Here is a 16,815-nt window from a genome sequence, read left to right as displayed (position 1 = left end):
ACACGGTGTTCCAGTCCGTTTTCTAATTTGCCTCTGACCAACTTTCCAATCAAATATCTTTTTATGAATGATTTTCTACCTGTATCGCCTGCCTGAGTTTACCGGGGACTTTAAGATCCTCCTTAATCGCAGCGATCCATTTAATTGGCTCAGTTTTGGCCTTACGTCTGTTTTCGTAAAATTCTGCTTTGTTTTGGCAACCTAGTGGGTGCCATTTTTTAAAAATGTACTCATAAAATTTAAGCCTTCGTTTTCTCATGTCACCATGTATGTCTATGTGTTCTTCTATTTCCTTACTACTTCTCAGCGTATAAGTTTCTCCATCAGTAATTTTGGGCCGTAGTATTTTCCTAATAATCTTTCTTTCATTCTTTTGAATGTCTTCAATATCCCTATTTCTATTTAAAATTAAATTTTCTGTTCCATGAAGACATTCAGGTTTGATTACAATACCGTAATATCTAAGTTACTGAATTTAGAAAGTGATTTTTATTGTAAATATTTTATGTCAATCTGAATGCAGCTGCCATTTTTTTACAGCGAACTTCTGTTACTGCTCTTTCCAGCTTGTTTTCTTGTATGATTCCCCCAAGTATTTAAATTGAGAATCTCTTTTTATTTATCCGTACGTCGTGTTCAAAAAACTTTGGAACTTGTTTGTTGCATGTAATATATTCAGTTTTTTCGAATGATATTTGTAGTCCTACTATTTCCGCAACTTTTTAAAGAATTTAAATTTGTTTTTGAATTGTAGTAATAGCTCTAGTTAAACTGCCAGTTCATCTGCAAAGGCAAGGCAAACGACTCTAATATTACTTCTATGTAACTTGACTGATTGACCTATAGTTGACTCGAATTTTGCTCTCGCCCTTCCGTAATCACGTTTTCCGAACCACACTTCCACGCTAATGGGGAGAGCCCATCTCCATGTCTGACACCAGCCTTGATACCAAATGGTTAAGAAATTTCTCGTATGAATTTAACTTTAGAGCTAGAGTCGGTTAACGTTTCCTTCATCAGTGTTAGAGTTTTATTTGCTGTAGCTATAATAGACATAAACCCACACAAAAATATCGCATGATGTGAGGTCTGGAGAGCATGCAGGCTATGACATGAATTGCTGATCAACCCCACCCCTACCGATACATTGGTTTCTCAATTTCCTGTTTAAGAATTCACGAACATCATATTGGAATTGTGGTGGAGCGCCATCCTGTCCGTAGATGAAGTCCACGCTGTCGCTCTCCGCGTGATGGATGAACCAGATTTGAAGCATGTCCGGATACACGTGCCCTGTAACGGTCTTTTCGGAGAAGAAAGAGGAATCGTAAACTTTAGGCCGCGAGACTGCACAGAACAATGGCACATTCTGCCTGTTCACTGTGCTATTCACAAAGAACGTTGCTTCATCACTGAAGATGAGTATCTCACAAAACCCATCCCCTTCCATAAGCTCATAAGCTATTGCAACTGTGCCGGAAACTCAAAGCATCTGATTTTGTTATCGCAAGTCAGGGCTTTAAGCAATTGGGAGCGGTAAGGCTTCAGCTTCCTTTGTTCGTCGACTTCTGTGGGCTACGTATGAAATTCCCGCGCACGCGGTCAACCGCTCCTTCCCTAATTGTCGCCCGACCCATTGATTTTCCCCTTGCAGGGGCATCCTAAAGCTTTAAGCTGTGCATACTATCGCAGAATGGAGACAGCAGTTGTTGAACTTCATTCTGAAGTGTCGTTCACTGTTACGGCAGACTGCTTGCTGTTGCATTCTCGTGAAGGAAATCGGATGTGCGGCTGCAACAATAAAAAAACTTTATCAGTTTTTCTACTCATGTCTTGATTTTCGTGGTAATATGTCAATTAATGTAGCTACAGTGAATTTATGAAATCGCGTCAATCTTTTATAATAACCTTGTATAAACCATTATCAAATAAACAGAGAACACCTAAATAACGTATTTCTAAACAGCAGCTGTACTAATAGACCTTTATTCTCTACCGGTCTCGGTTTCTCAAACCATGATCACAGAAAGAAAAGGCAAAAAACATTAGGTGAAAAAGCAGTCCATGTTTCGCAAGTCCTTCACATTGCAATGAGTATACATGACAATCTGTCACGTATAATGACCTTAAATAACGTCAGTGGGATAATTCTTTATGATAGTTCCCTTATATTTGGACGTGTGTTATTGTAAAACCAATCTGATGCTGGTAAGACCATGACATGTGACAGATTGTCATATGTACTTATTGTAACTCTGAGGACTTTCGAAACATGTAAGAGAAATATGAACTGCTTTTTCATTTGATGTTTTTGCTATTTATTCCTGTGATGTTGGCCTGAGAGACCGAAACTGGTAGATAATAAATGTCTATTTGTTTAGCTGATGGTTAAAAATGCAGTTCCTTAAATATCTGATGGCTGTAGAAAGTCACCTCACTAAAATATTAGGCAAAGAATAATTCTGAAAGAAGTCACCGCTCGCAATTTGTTCATCGAAATGATATAAAATTAATTCACCGTCTGTTAGCATGGTCAATATATCGCCTCTTTACGTAACAACAGGAACGCAATGTCATGATTATCTTGGTCAACCGTTGTGTTGCAACTAACAAATGGTGTAGCAATTACTAGTCTGTCTGAGACACGATGTATACACATTAGGTTAATCTGTCTCACATTACAGAGCCATCTGTCAACAAAATGTTAGCCTCAGATTTATAAATCCTCCGTGCTCGTCCTGGAGGATGTCGGAAATCACAGAAATAAAAAAATAAAAAGCCCCAGTACTATATTTTCCCTTGCGAAATTTTGCTCATGGTAGGAGATGTACACAAGTATTGTGTGTTTGGATATGGAACTGAGGTGTAATTCCGCCAGTTTCCCTCGAATTCTATTTGCAACATTCTTTCGACAGTTTATGTCGCTGCTGTTTGAAGATAATAAAGACAAGGGACACAAAGTAAAATTAGGTTTCAATCATCCTACTCAGGACAGTGTGTTTGCCAGCTTGATAGCTGACGCTTTGAGACTGCATAAACGAAATTTAGGGAGAGGGTTTTCCTGCGCTTACTTCAACCATTAAAACGAAGATCACCACTAAAAAATATCTCCGTTGTAAGTGTTTCTCTTGCGCTGTCTTCTTCGATGCCACTGGCCGGTGGTGTCGGTACCCGTATCAACATCTACAGCATACTCCAAAAGCCACCTACTGCTGTGTAGCAGAGGGTACTTTTGGCACCATTACCTGATCCCGCCAACCCTCTCCAACTCTCTAATAGTGCATGGGATGTAACCGCGACCGGACCGGTCGCGGGGTTGCCGAGAACGAAAGCGCGGCGGGACCAAACAAGGGCGGCCCGCGAACAAACAAAACGAACGGGAAAAGACGTACAAGAACAACGACGGACGACTGAGCAAAACCTTACCAACATCAACATGCAAGAAGCGACGGGGTCACAAGCGAAAACCTCACGAATCGAAAACGTCCACTCGTACACTTAAACAAAGTAGAGTCAACACGCTGTCTGTAGGCGAGATGTCGATAGACTCACGCGAATATCAAACTGCCTCGCACAGTTTTTTTTTCCTTTATTGAATTTCGATTCCCCCCGAAGGGGTGCATACTGGCAGCAGTTTAGTACGCTGGACTTCAGCCTACAGAATTTTTAAAAAATAAGAAGATAAACAATAAAAACAGGCGATAAAACGGAACTTAAATTGTAAAACGGCGGAAAATTGTGGAAAGTTAAAACATAAAACAAAGGATGGGCGATGCTAATAAAAGACACAGGAAGTGGTAGGTATCCCAGTTGGCACGGGATTAATTATGGACAAGTTTAGGAGGGATGTCAGGGCGAGGAATGGACTGGGGATGGCGACCATTAGAGATAGTGAGGAGAATGGGAGGACAGTCACTGCCAGTGAGGTCAAAGACATCTGCGGTGATGCGCCCGAGGAGGTTGGGAGGGGCAAGGATCACATCGGAAGTGGTGTTGGATTTGGGTCTGGTGTGCTGGGGGAGGGGAACCAGGTCTCCCTGGAGGGTGGTGATAAACCGATGCCAGCGCTGGAGGTCGGCAGGAAGCACGGCTGTGGATATTGAGGTCGGTGGCAATCACGTAGGTGGAGAAGGTGAGGTCAGTGTGGGCCAGGAAACGTACGGGATGGGGGTTCGAGGGCAGACATCAATGGCGGCACAGGTGACGGTAAGGGTGAGGAAGAAGAGGCTGAGGGTGAGATTCTCAGCAGGATTGTTGAGGAGACGTTGGGGCCGAACAGGGAGGTGCTCGAGGTGCTCTATAGCAACCCAGCTACGCAGCTTAGGGTACGGGTTATTGGTGCGGTGAAGGGTGTAAGGAGCTGTGGAGATGGAGATATGGGGTTGAAGGAAGGATTCATTTAGCACGAAGGCATCCACGCGATGCTGGTGGAGGGTGTGGAGGAAGAGGAGTTTGTGGGTGGGCGGACAGTGGATATTACGGTACAGGATACAGTAGTGTTGTCGCGACACGGAAGGGGAGAGTTATACGAGGGTGGTGAGGGGGTGAAGGTAAAGTAGGCTCGGTTGTGGGAGTAGGTGGCATAGGTAGTAAGATGGAAGATGGAACGGGCAGCGAGGGCGATTTGGGAAAGGGTGTGGGAGTGTCGGAAGGGGTGGATGTTTTGGAGCACAATGGTGATGAAGCAGATGATGTCTTCTGCAGTAGGGGGAGGGCGGAGCGAGTTGTTGCAGTGGATGGGGTCACCAATGGGACAGGCAGGGACGGTGAGCTCGTGGGTGAGTGGAGGAGGCTTCGCATTACACTTCCTGGAGTAGATAGGATGGGATTCAAAAAAATGGTCCAAATGGCTCTGAGCACTATGGGATTTAACAGCTATGGTCATCAGTCCCCTAGAACTACTTAAACCTAACTAATCTAAGGACGTCACACAACACCCAGCCATCACGAGGCAGAGAAAATCCCTGACCCCACCGGGAATCGAACCCGGGAACCCGGGCGTGGGAAGCGAGAACGCTACCGCACGACCACGATATGCGGACATGGGATTCGTTACAGGTGTTGCAGGAGGGGGGAGAGGTGACATTGGGGCAGTTTTTTAAGAAGCTTGAAGCTTTGCAGTGGGGACAGGTAGGGCGGTTCTTGTGGGCGATGCTAACGTGGTCATTGTAATTGAGGCAGTGTTGGCAGAGGTAGAATTGGACTGGGGAACAGGAGGGGTCCACTTTGTGATGGCGATAGTATACGAGGGCTCCCTCTGTAAGGAAGCGGCAATGGAGGAGGAGGATTCGGTGAATATCCACATTAGGTAAGTCGGCCCGGCATCATTAACGGTGCGACGGACCTAGCAGATTTTGATGGCGGGCCGGGAATCGAGTTCCGCCGACACCTCAGCCTCCGTGACCACGGGGCCGAGCTCCGTGATCGTGGCGGTGGAGGCCAGCGGACGTCGGGTGGGTAGAGGCCGACTGGGAGAGGACGGGGTGTGGTAGGAGGTGAGGGTGGATCGTCGGCCAAATCGGACGCGTGGGATTCGGAAGAGGAGTTCGGTGCGGAAGGAAGCAGTGGGGGATTTGAGGAGGACCGAGTCCTCGCGAGCAAGAAGGAGGGAGACGGGAGCACCGGGGAAGTATTTACAGATGGCCAGGGTGAGGTTGCGGGCATCGAGGAATCGAGGGTCGGGATCGGAGAGGACAGAGTCGTGGGTGGTAGGTGTGGTAGGGGTTGAGGTCGGGGTCGCTGCCATGGGGGTGGTGGGTCACGGGGATCGGGGGTTTTCTCTGTGGAGATTGCGGGGGAAGGGTCGACGTCAGGGCATTCGGAAGGTTTCGTGGACAGGACAGGTCGAAGAGAGTGCTGGGGGACGGGTTGCAGGGGGAGTTGGCGGGGGCAGTTTCCCCCCCTCCCCCCCCCCCCACCCAAGGGGCGGATGACGCAGAGGGAGGGGGCGCGAGTGGCACAGAGACTGTTGGAGCGTCGAGCCGAAATCCGTACCAGCTCGGAGCCCATCGGACGTGGTGCGGAGACCGGTGGGAAGTCTGCAGGTGGCGAAGGGGCGACGGCGACAAGGGAGGGAGAGTTGGGGGTAGTTACAGCCGAAAACGGCGCAGGAGTGGTGTGGAAAGGGAGCCAAGCGAGGACAGGAATGGGGGTGGCGGATGACCTCCGTGTGACGGTGGTCGGAGCAGCTGAGGGGGAGGTGAAAATGATAGAGGTGGTGGGGTGAGACACGGTGGTGGAGTGCGAGAGGGGGGTGAAAACCGCGACGGAGGTGACGGTGACAGTGACGGCGGCGGCGAGAAACGACGGCAGCGGCGAAGACCGGCGGCGGCGGTGAAGGAGCTGGCAGCCCCTCCGGCAGGCGATGGAAGCGGTCCGGTAAATCCCTCCGGGCAGCAGCTGGACGACGTCGGCAAGAAGGTGACGGCCCACAATCCTCGGGCGGCGGCGGTGGCGGTGGGGGTGGCCAGGCAGGCGGGCGGACGGCTGCAGCCCAGCAGCAGCGAGCACAGCCGGCGGCTCTGGCGGACGGACGACTAGGGCCGGCACACAAACACACAACAACAGCAACGAAGCTTCCACCCTGAGGGTAGCCCAGGCTCTGCAATCTGTCGTCTTCGAAGGAGAGGATCCGACCCTCTAGGACTGCCCTCGCTCAGCGAGAGGCAGGCGCTTAAATGCATGATAGGGTACGTAGCTGCTGGCCGCTGGGACCACGTGCTCCACCGTGGCGCCCTCACATTATACGTGGGCCAGGAGCGCGGGCAGCCACGGCTTACGCCGTGGCGGCTGCAGAGCCGAGTCCGTGCCGTCTGCCGCGGATTCGGGACCAGATGGGAAGAATGATTGTCGGTAAGCCTCTGTATTGGCTCTAATTTCTACAATTTTCTCCACGTGGCCAATACGGGAGACGTATGTGGGAGGAAACATCTGCCAGTGGAGTTTGTTTAGCATTTCCGTAACATTCTCTCGCCAGATAAACGATCCCGTGACGAAACGCGCCGCTCTTCGTTGGATCTTCTCTATAATTCCTACCTGATAGGGACCCTAGATAGATGAACAATACTCAAGATTCGGGCGAACAAGCGCCTTATAAGCCACTTCTTTAGTGGATGAGTTACATTTCCGTAAGATTCTTCCAGTGAATCTGAGTCTGGTGTCTACTTTTTCCACTGTCTGTTTTATATCGTCATTCCACTTAAAGTCGCTCTGGATAATTACGCCTAGATATTTTACGGCAGACGCTGTCGCTAGCTGTTTCTCATCAATAGTGTAGCTGTACAGTAGTGGATTTCTTTTCCTGTGTATGCGCAATATGTTACATTTATTTACGTTTAGGGTCAATGGCCAAGGCTTGCATCATTCATAAATTGTCTGCAGGTCGTTCTGCAAATTCTTACTATTTTCTGGCGCTCCTACTTTGGTATAGACAACTGCATCATTTGCGAATAGCCTTAAAGTGTATCAGACGCTTTCTACTAGGTCATTTATGTATATTGTGAACAGCAACGGTGCTATCACACTTTCCTGTGGTACTCCAGATATTACGCATTTTCCTTTGAATATCTAGAGAAACGGCTGTAGTTATTACTGGGAGTCGTAGTGGAATCGACAACTTGTATCTCCCGATGGTGTACCAGTTTAGTTATACAGGATGTGATGCCTTCTCTCGCCGCGAAAGGTCACTCCTGGCAAAATTCCACGGGAGACTCCTTCTGCCCCAGACTAGGCGCGCGGTCTATGGCGCCTTGCCACATTTCACGCGGCTCCGCCGTCGGAGGTTCGAGTCCTTCCTCGGGCATGGGTGTGTAAGTTAGTTTAAATTATATTAATTAGTGTGTAAGCCTAGGAACCGATGACCTCAGCAGTTTGGTCCTATAGCAACTTATCACCGCCCACCAACCCTAGACTATCTAATTATATAAGGGGCAGTCAAATGAAAACCTAACACCCACCAAAACAGGGCCACGGTACGGTTCCATTCAAAAGGAATCACGAAATGCGTTAAGACACTTCTCCCACCGGCACACGAGACGACCAACTCCTGCTTCGTAGAACGCAGTCCGTCGCTGACGGGTCCACAACTGCACCCACTGTTACACGTCCTGGTCCTACTGAAACGTCGTCCACACATGTGTTTCCTCACGGAGCTATCCAAGGAACTCATCATCAGAACAGCGGTGAGACAAGGTGATGCCATTTCACCATTCCTTTTTAATTTGGTCATGGAGAAAGTAATTCGGGATATAAAAAAGGAAGGCAAAGGCATGGAGCTAAATGGAAGAACACAATTATTGGGGTATACAGACGACGTTGCAGCCATAGTGAGTCAGAGGAAGAGAGAGCAGATTGCGTGGGGGACTTAGCAAAGAATGCTAGTAAGACTGGACTGAGGATTAGTGCGGAGAAGACTGAAATGATAGGAGTATCCAGAGATGATTCTAATAACAACCCGTTACAGGTAGGGATATCGAACATAGCTAGAGTGGAAAATCTTTAATGGCTTAATACCTGGTTGAACAGGCGTAATAACCTAAAATAAGAAATTAATCAACGTATTATTAATAGGTCTAAAACTTATTTCAGTTTCAAGCAGATAACGTCGACAAAAAGATCAGTCAGTTAAGACCATAATGATGTGAGTGTACCAATGTTGTTACATGGAACAGAAACCTTAAGGAATACAGAAAAAGGCGAAGAGAATAAGTTGATCTTTGAACGGGAAATGATGAGAAAGGTCTTAGGACTACTCCGCAAAGAGAACACCTGGAGAGGTAGAACGAACCGGGAACGATACGACGTGTTGAAACAACGGAACATCGTTCTGAAACTGAGAGTGCAGAGAATAGGCCTGAGCCTGGCACGGCACATTGCCTGGAGGCCAGACGCTTGCCGGGCCAAAGCTGTGCTTACGGGGAAACCTGATGGAATCCGTTCAATTGGAAGACCAGGGCAGCGACGGAAGATGAACTGCGGAAGGACCTTCGGCAGCTGTGTGTTCATGAGACCTGAATCCGAAGTCCACAAGATCACCATCTGTGGAGGAACGTCGTAAGATCGGCGGATGATCGTAGGAGTCTGTGATCGCCGATATGTGAGGGTATGTATGTATGTAACGCAAGGAAATATACCCAATTCTTAACACACCTCACAGCTTCCAATGATATTCTTCAGTTACCAGTTTATTTGGGAAAGTGATAATATAAATAAATAATGTGTTGATTACAGAAAACCGTTGGTCAGTAACACCCTTCCTCCCGGTTAGACGTGCGCGCTAACTTGAGGAAGCTAGCTTGACTCGGATAGAATCTGCCTCACGGACTAACGATGAGGTCTAAGGAGCAGACCTGCCTGGATGAGGTTCTTAGGCGGTTTCCCACCTCTCACTAGGTATGTACCAGGCTGGTATCCACGTCCCTCCTCAGACAGAAGCTACGCCAACATTTAGACAACATTCTCATAATGAGATTTTCACTCTGCAGCGGAGCATGCGCTGATATGAAACTTCCTGGCAGATTAAAACTGTGTGCCCGACCGAGACTCGAACTCGGGACCTTTGCCTTTCGCGGGCAAGTGCTCTACCAACTGAGCTACCGAAGCACGACTCACAACCGGTACTCACAGCTTTACTTCTGTCAGTACCTCGTCTCCTACCTTCCAAACTTTACAGAAGCTCTCCTGCGAACCTTGCAGAACTAGCACTCCTGAAAGAAAGGATATTGCGGAGACATGGCTTAGCCACAGCCTGGGGGATGTTTCCAGAATGAGATTTTCACACTGCAGCGGAGCATGCGCTGATATGAAACTTCGGTAGCTCAGTTGGTAGAGCACTTGCCCGCGAAAGGCAAAGGTCCCGAGTTCGAGTCTCGGTCGGGCACACAGTTTTAAACTGCCAGGAAGTTTCATATCAGCGCATGCTCCGCTGCAGAGTGAAAATCTCATTCTGGAAACATCCCCCAGGCTGTGGCTAAGCCATGTCTCCGCAGTATCCTTTCTTTCAGGAGTGCTAGTTCTGCAAGGTTCGCAGGAGAGCTTCTGTAAAGTTTGGAAGGTAGGAAACGAGGTACTGGCAGAAGTAAAGCTGTGAGTACCGGCTGTGAGTCGTGCTTCGGTAGCTCAGTTGGTAGAGCACTTGCCCGCGAAAGGCAAAGGTCCCGAGTTCGAGTCTCGGTCGGGCACACAGTTTTAATCTGCCAGGAAGTTTCAACATTCTCATACTTGCACATTAGATTTACTCTAGACGCAGACAGATGGGTACACAGTACCTAGACGGCCGCTGTGGCCGAGCGTTTCCAGGCGCTGCTGCTACGGTCGGAGTTTCGAATCCTGCCTCGGGCATGGGTGTGTGTGATGTCCTTAGGTTAGTTAGGTTTAAGTAGCTGTAAGTCTAGGGGACTGATGACCTCAGATGTTAAGTCACATAGTGCTTAGAGCCATTTTTACACAATTCCATTCTGGGGGAGAGGAGGGGGAGGTTATGAGTAAGGGACTAATGACCATAGATGTTTTGTCTCTTTAAACTCATAATCAACATCATCAGTAGCTCCCAAATTTCGGCGATTACGAAATCCTTTATCAGCATTGTTCGGTTAACATATTTATCAATAAATAGGTTTCTATAAACATTACAAGTATCTCGGAACACTTCCACAATTAATTTAATCAAAACTGTATCTTTTTTAGCATAAGGGGAAAACAAAAAGTTCCCATTCGAAGGCCACACTAACCACTTTCCTGCGGAGTCGCGCTACGCTGAAGCAATGCCCACTGGCGAACATTTTTCATCACACCTTGTAGCATAAATCACAAAAATTGATGGCCATCAACAATGAATTTCCATTTCCATAATTTTGTCATTATTTCAATGCTTGTTTTCTGGTTAAATGTATCTTTTTTATGTTTCTAATTTATTGTGATTGATGGGGCAAATTGTTATGGTTCCCATGTTGTGATTTGAAAGGAATATGTTAACAAAGAGAAATATTTCATATTTAATTGCTTCAATTGGCTATAGGGATACAGGCTAACATTTAAGTATCAGAAGTTAGTTTTCTGGGTGGTGTATCACGTAAGTCTATTGAGGACTTCAATGGGAACCAACAGACGTGAAGTATTCAGTTACAAGCCCCCATATTTTACTTTCAAAGACAACGACCAAGAAATCCTGCGGACTTACCTAACATTGCTGGCGACACTCCCACAACAGGATTACTTCCTAACAACTGCAGTGGTAGTCGTAGTGTTAGTAGTAGTAACAGTAGTAATAGTTGTTTTGTTTATCCGTGGACCACTTTTACGAAGATCAGGACATACCGTGGTCGATTAGATGTCTAGGCGTAACGTTGCAAAGCGATATCAAATGGAATGAGCACATGACGTCCATAATAGGAATGGTGAATAGTTGACTTCAGTTCGTTGGGAGGATTCTAGGAAACTATAGCTCATCTATAAAGAAGATCGCGTATAGAACATTGGTGCGAGGCATTCTTGAGTACTGCTAAATCGTTCGAAATCCTCAGCAGGTCGTGTTAAAGGAAGGCACTGAAGCAATTCAGAGGCGTACCGCTAGATTTATTACCGGTAGATTCGATCAACACGCAATTATTACGGGAATTTTCTATGTACTCAGATGGAAATCCCTGGAAGGAAGACGGCATTTGCGCCTGACTGCAGAACGATTCTTCTGTTTCAAAGGTACATCTTACGTGAGGACCGCAAAGACAGGAGAAATTAGGGCTCGTACAGAGACATGTATACAGTTTGTATGAAAATTTGCCCAAGATACAAAGAAGATATAAAACAAAAGCGAAAACTGCTGTGTCGTCCGAACAAGAGAAAATCGACAGTTTACAGTATATGTACTACTCTTTCCAGTGTTTATAGAGCCGATAAAGTAAGCTACATAAGCATCTTAGAAGAACTATAACTCTACACACACATGGCATAAAATCCAAGTAACATTTTAAACGAATAATCGAAAATTTAAAATACAAAATACATTGAGAACTTCGTCCAAATTCTTGTCAGTAACAGATAATTTAGAACAAAATACAATATTAAATTTTACTTGCGATATAAATCGATTTCCATCACCGACATGAAGTTAATAACAAATGATATCTCTGACACATAAAGAGTCAAGTACAAATATGACAAAACAAAAGTAGACCGTAACTGAAAAATAACAGCTAAGATGTTATAACGTACGTAAAAACTATACATACAACCAAAAGTTGTACTTGTAAATGCTGATAATATCTTTATTTCATGTAAGCACCAATTGAGTAGCCGGCCGCTGTGACAGAGCGGTCCTAGGGGCGACTGCTACGGTCACAGGTTCGAATCCTGCCTCGGGCATGGATGTGTGCGATGTCCTTAGGTTAGATAGGTTTAAGTAGTTCTAACTTCCAGGGGACTGAGTGCTCAGAGCCATTTGAACCATTTTTGTACCACTTGAGTATGAACTATCACTCGAAATCGGTAGCGGTAAATAAAATATAAAACTCAACTCTGGTGGTTTGTTGCTACAAAAGTAACCATTTCATGCAATTTGTTGAGGCTGCAGAACAGCATACACAAGAAATATAAACATTTACGTAATCTCATGTCTAGTGTGAGAAGGATCGGGCAGAGTCTATCGTTTACGGAAACCACGTAAGACTTAAATCAGTACGGCCAATTGAGCTAGAGTCTCCATTCTTCCGAATACAATGGTAGTCTGTTTAAAACACAACAACCTCATTCAGTTTATTCCTAGCGCACTGTATTGTCATGTTAATACCATCTTGCAATAATTTATTATAATGTAAAAGCTAGTGCTGAACTGTAAATTCAGTTTTCAACCATAGTAAATGTGCATATAGTACACACATTGTTTCATAATGTAAAACGCTGCTGCTACACTGTTTATTCATTTATCAACATAAATCAAAGCACACACTAGCGGCTGGCTATGGAACCATGACGGTGATATTTGGTTTCCAGTTGTTTTGACGCCCACCTATATTTCTCTCGTTTCTTCATCTCTCGACACACAATATTGGCTAAGCAGTATCCAGCCACCCCGACTACATCTTAATTAACTCTAGAATGCTATTGGTTTCGATTGGAAGAGCACATTTTCCTTCAATAAGCCCCCCTCGTTTTGCGGACGCCTTCCTCGCAGCAGAGCCTAGGCAGTTTAGTTGGCTCAGTGACTCCGCCAGCTGAAGTGACCTACGCCGCTCTTCGGTCAGGTAACCATAGGTGTGTGGGTAAATGATGATTCTTTGAAACGACTAACGAGTACTATTCACGAACAAAATGAACTCTTCGATTCGACGAACGTTTAGTAATGAGCGACCAATTTGCAGTTTGGATGTTTGTTGTAAAGAACATTTCGGTATCAAGTGGGTTGCAGTACGTATTCCATAACTTTCGTTTTCTTTTTAGGTCCTGACGAATTACACAGAACTGAGAGAATGTATGCAATGGAATCAGATGTTGACATATCATCATGTGATGACTCTGACGAAGACTACAACGTGAAGAATAAGACATCGTTTGCGATGACACTATCCACTCTGCATCAGATTGGGATGAAGAAACACTCAACGCAACGGTGACCCATACTGAGAAGGAAGCGTCTGTTGCGAAAAGCAAGAAGAAAGCAAAACAGAACTGTTCGTCCCAAAAATACTCGACCGAAAAATGTGCAGAACGCAAGTAATGAGAGTGGTTCGAGAAGGAAAATTTCCTCAGGAGCTTCGCAGTCGTTAGCAACAATTCCGTCCTCTGGAGACAACTTCCAATACATCTAGGTGACATCCAAATGCGAGCTAATGTCTAAGACAGGAATGGCGTGTCTGAATTTCATGTTCTCTCTTGCAGATGGCTCGTTGAAAGAAAAGATATTGTAGGGCAACAAGGGCACGTGCAGCAGAGAATAAAAAACGTGTTGAGGTTACGAACGTCTTTAAACGGTTCCCGAAACAAAAGGAACTCCATCCCTTCTACAGCAATTTTCAACGCAGGTCAAGGAGCCGCACACCAGTCCAGCACTCATAGTCTAAGAAACGCCATATTTGCAGAGGCTGCAGCTATAAGCTGAGAAGAATAACCAAAAACAAGTGTGTAACGTGTGATGCGCCTGTGTGCGAGGAACATCACAAGACTGTTTGCAATATGTGCCATCAGAAGCCTGAAGAAATTCACATTGTCGGGACGAATTACCCGTCTCCCAGAAGGTTTTTATTTTGAAGTCGATTTTGTACAGTTTCTCGACGTATCATTTGTAGTCAAGAGGCCAACTGCGATATGTACCCATATTCTTTAGTCAAGCTTTGATTTACTTTTTGTCTCTTTTCCGGATGCTGTATTCGATTTTATGTCGGCTAATCTGATACGTACTTTCTGTGTTTCCACATTTTTCGTCGAGTTACTTTTGATTCATTAGATAAACTGATTAAGTACTTTTCTTCCTCTGTTGTTTGTGTAACTACTGTTTGTATTTGATACTCTTGACACGTGATCACTCACATTATGCAAGAGTTTGTGCAATTTTCTTTTGGATACTTATTCCATAGTGTTCCCGCTCGATGAAAAACATGCAATGCCAATTTGTTTGTGAAGCTGTGCAGTGCGAGTTTTTGTGATTTGTTGGAGAGGGAAGACCGTGTATACCTTGGAATTTATTTTTCTTTAACTTTCCTTCAATAATTGGTTTATAATTCTATCGTTGCGTTGCTTTTAACCATTTTACTGGCCAAACGTACGTGTGGTACTCGAGTCGACGAAGGTGTAGGCATGGAAGCGTTTCGAATCGTAATAGTATTACAGGGTTAATGTCACGAGCCGCATTGCCGGGAAGTCGCGTCTTGCGGCCAGACACACAGCGGCGTCATTTCTCGCTGACCTAGCGGCACAAATTATGCGGTGGTTCACGTGCTAAACCTTTAGTATTAACGATCCGCCCACTCATCTTATGCTGGCAGTTACTTCTAAAACTTCTATGAGGTGCACCTGCACGCTAGTGAAAGTCTCTTTCCGGAGAGCGCCTTCCACCATCGGAGAGTGTTTAAAAGAGGTGTCCCATGTTTTCGGACAACAAATATTGGTCGAAAATAGAAAAATTTTCTGACAAGCATATGCCTAGAAACAAATAACTGTTGACATATAGGTCACTTTAGTTGTGCCGAGGGTCCTGAGTGCCTAGCCGTAAAACAGACTTCCTGTTAAGGCTCACTGCTTATAGTTGGTTGTGTTTGTTTCTGTACTTAGTCCGGCGACTGTGATGCTCATGTCAATTGTAGGTAGCGAGAACAACAGTAAAGTGGAAGGACTGCTTCGTGTGACGCATGGCGTCATAACCACCGTGTCAGCTTACTATGTGCTGTTCTGCCAGACAAGAGAAATTCAATAGTTATTTTTCTCTTTCTAGGTTGCTGTTTGTTGTAGCCACAAAATAATTTTGGCGTCCAACGTAAAGGTAGCAGGAAGTGGTGTGTAGCAACCGACTTGAAAAAGGGCAAAAATGAACTCCACCGCAAGTAATGTTGACAACACAATAAGGAACAATTAAGAATCATTTTTTAAAGTAATATGGGTAAGGGGCGAACAAGAAGTTTCTGATGGTAGGCCGTACAGTCCAGCATCGGTATGCCAATCAGGCAAAATTGCCGTCAACATTGAGGCAATCATCCAACCAATGCAGCAAGTTGAAGATACCCATTTCGTAAAACACCGTGTTCTGCTGCTTGAAAAAATCCATAACTGCCTGCTGCTCACTCTCGTCGACCCTTCAAGGTCTTTTCCAAGGAACCGAAGGCATACTAATCTTATGAGAGGGGAGAGAGAGAGAGAGAGAGAGAGAGAGAGAGAGAGAGAGAGAGAGATCAGGACTATTGCTCGATTGTGTCCCACTTGAGTCGAGTCGCGAGTAGCACCCAAGTAGGCGCACCATTCCACAACGGTGGTTTTCGACACACATGCTGCTCCTTACACACTGTTCATTCACCAGTGGATGTCTATCGGCGTTTGTCCTTCGGTATCCAAGAAAAAACTGATAACACGTTTTCTACCTGTCGGTAAAGACGCGCTACGTTGCATATACGTTGCAGCAACGCCCTCAAAACTGTCTGATCGCTATTTAAAGAAATACTCGGTGTTAGTGCGATGCTGATGAAAAGGCGTGGCACTGATGTTAACGTTCTGAACATCGGCCTGAACCTAACTCCAGTGTATGAGGACCACCTAACGCAACAATAATTCCGGTCTAGCTCTGCTGTCGGTGATAGCGTCTGACTGTTGCTTCTATTAATAACGCTCACTGCGACACACGGCGTATACAGCGACACTGTGCGATGACCGCTCGATGATAAGTAGTGGCAACTGATGGCAGATGTGATAACAGTCCAAATGTTCGCTGCTCATTTTCTTTCACTGATCCATATATTTTTCTCAGAACTTTAATTTCAACAGTGACGAGTTCATTATCCGTTTTTTTTCCCTTGCGTAGCACTGATCTTATGATGTTATGTATAGCTCCTTGACATCTTCCCCTGGCTTGAATTCTCGTTAGGCTCTCTTGTTTTACACACATGAAAAAAAGTTTTGGCCGCGCGGTCTCAGGCGCTGCAGTCATGGACTGTGCGGCTGGTCCCGGCGGAGATTAGAGCCCTCCCTCAGGCATGGGTGTGTGTGTTTGTCCTTAGGATAATTTAGGTTAAGTAGTGTGTAAGCTTAGGGATTGATGACCTTAGTAGCTAAGTCCCATAAAATTTCACACACATCTGAACATCTGATATCAACATAAACATAATTTCCGCCCTTTTTATT

The 16,815-nt window shown here is 45.6% G+C and overlaps 1 protein-coding gene and 1 non-coding gene across 4 annotated transcripts in view; both read left to right on the top strand.

The window, feature by feature from the left end:
- Nucleotides 1-16,815, top strand: part of LOC126298573 (prostaglandin E2 receptor EP4 subtype) — a 566,300-nt gene that overhangs the window by 379,432 nt on the left and 170,053 nt on the right. The window lies entirely within an intron of this gene.
- Nucleotides 10,105-10,179, top strand: Trnas-cga (transfer RNA serine (anticodon CGA)). Its single transcript has one exon. It is a non-coding gene; the product is annotated as a tRNA-Ser (tRNA).

The sequence above is a fragment of the Schistocerca gregaria genome, chromosome X, assembly GCF_023897955.1.
Source record: "Schistocerca gregaria isolate iqSchGreg1 chromosome X, iqSchGreg1.2, whole genome shotgun sequence".
Lineage (NCBI taxonomy): Eukaryota > Metazoa > Arthropoda > Insecta > Orthoptera > Acrididae > Schistocerca > Schistocerca gregaria.
Note: the sequence above shows the minus strand (reverse complement) of the source record. Positions and strands in the feature narration are given on the sequence as shown.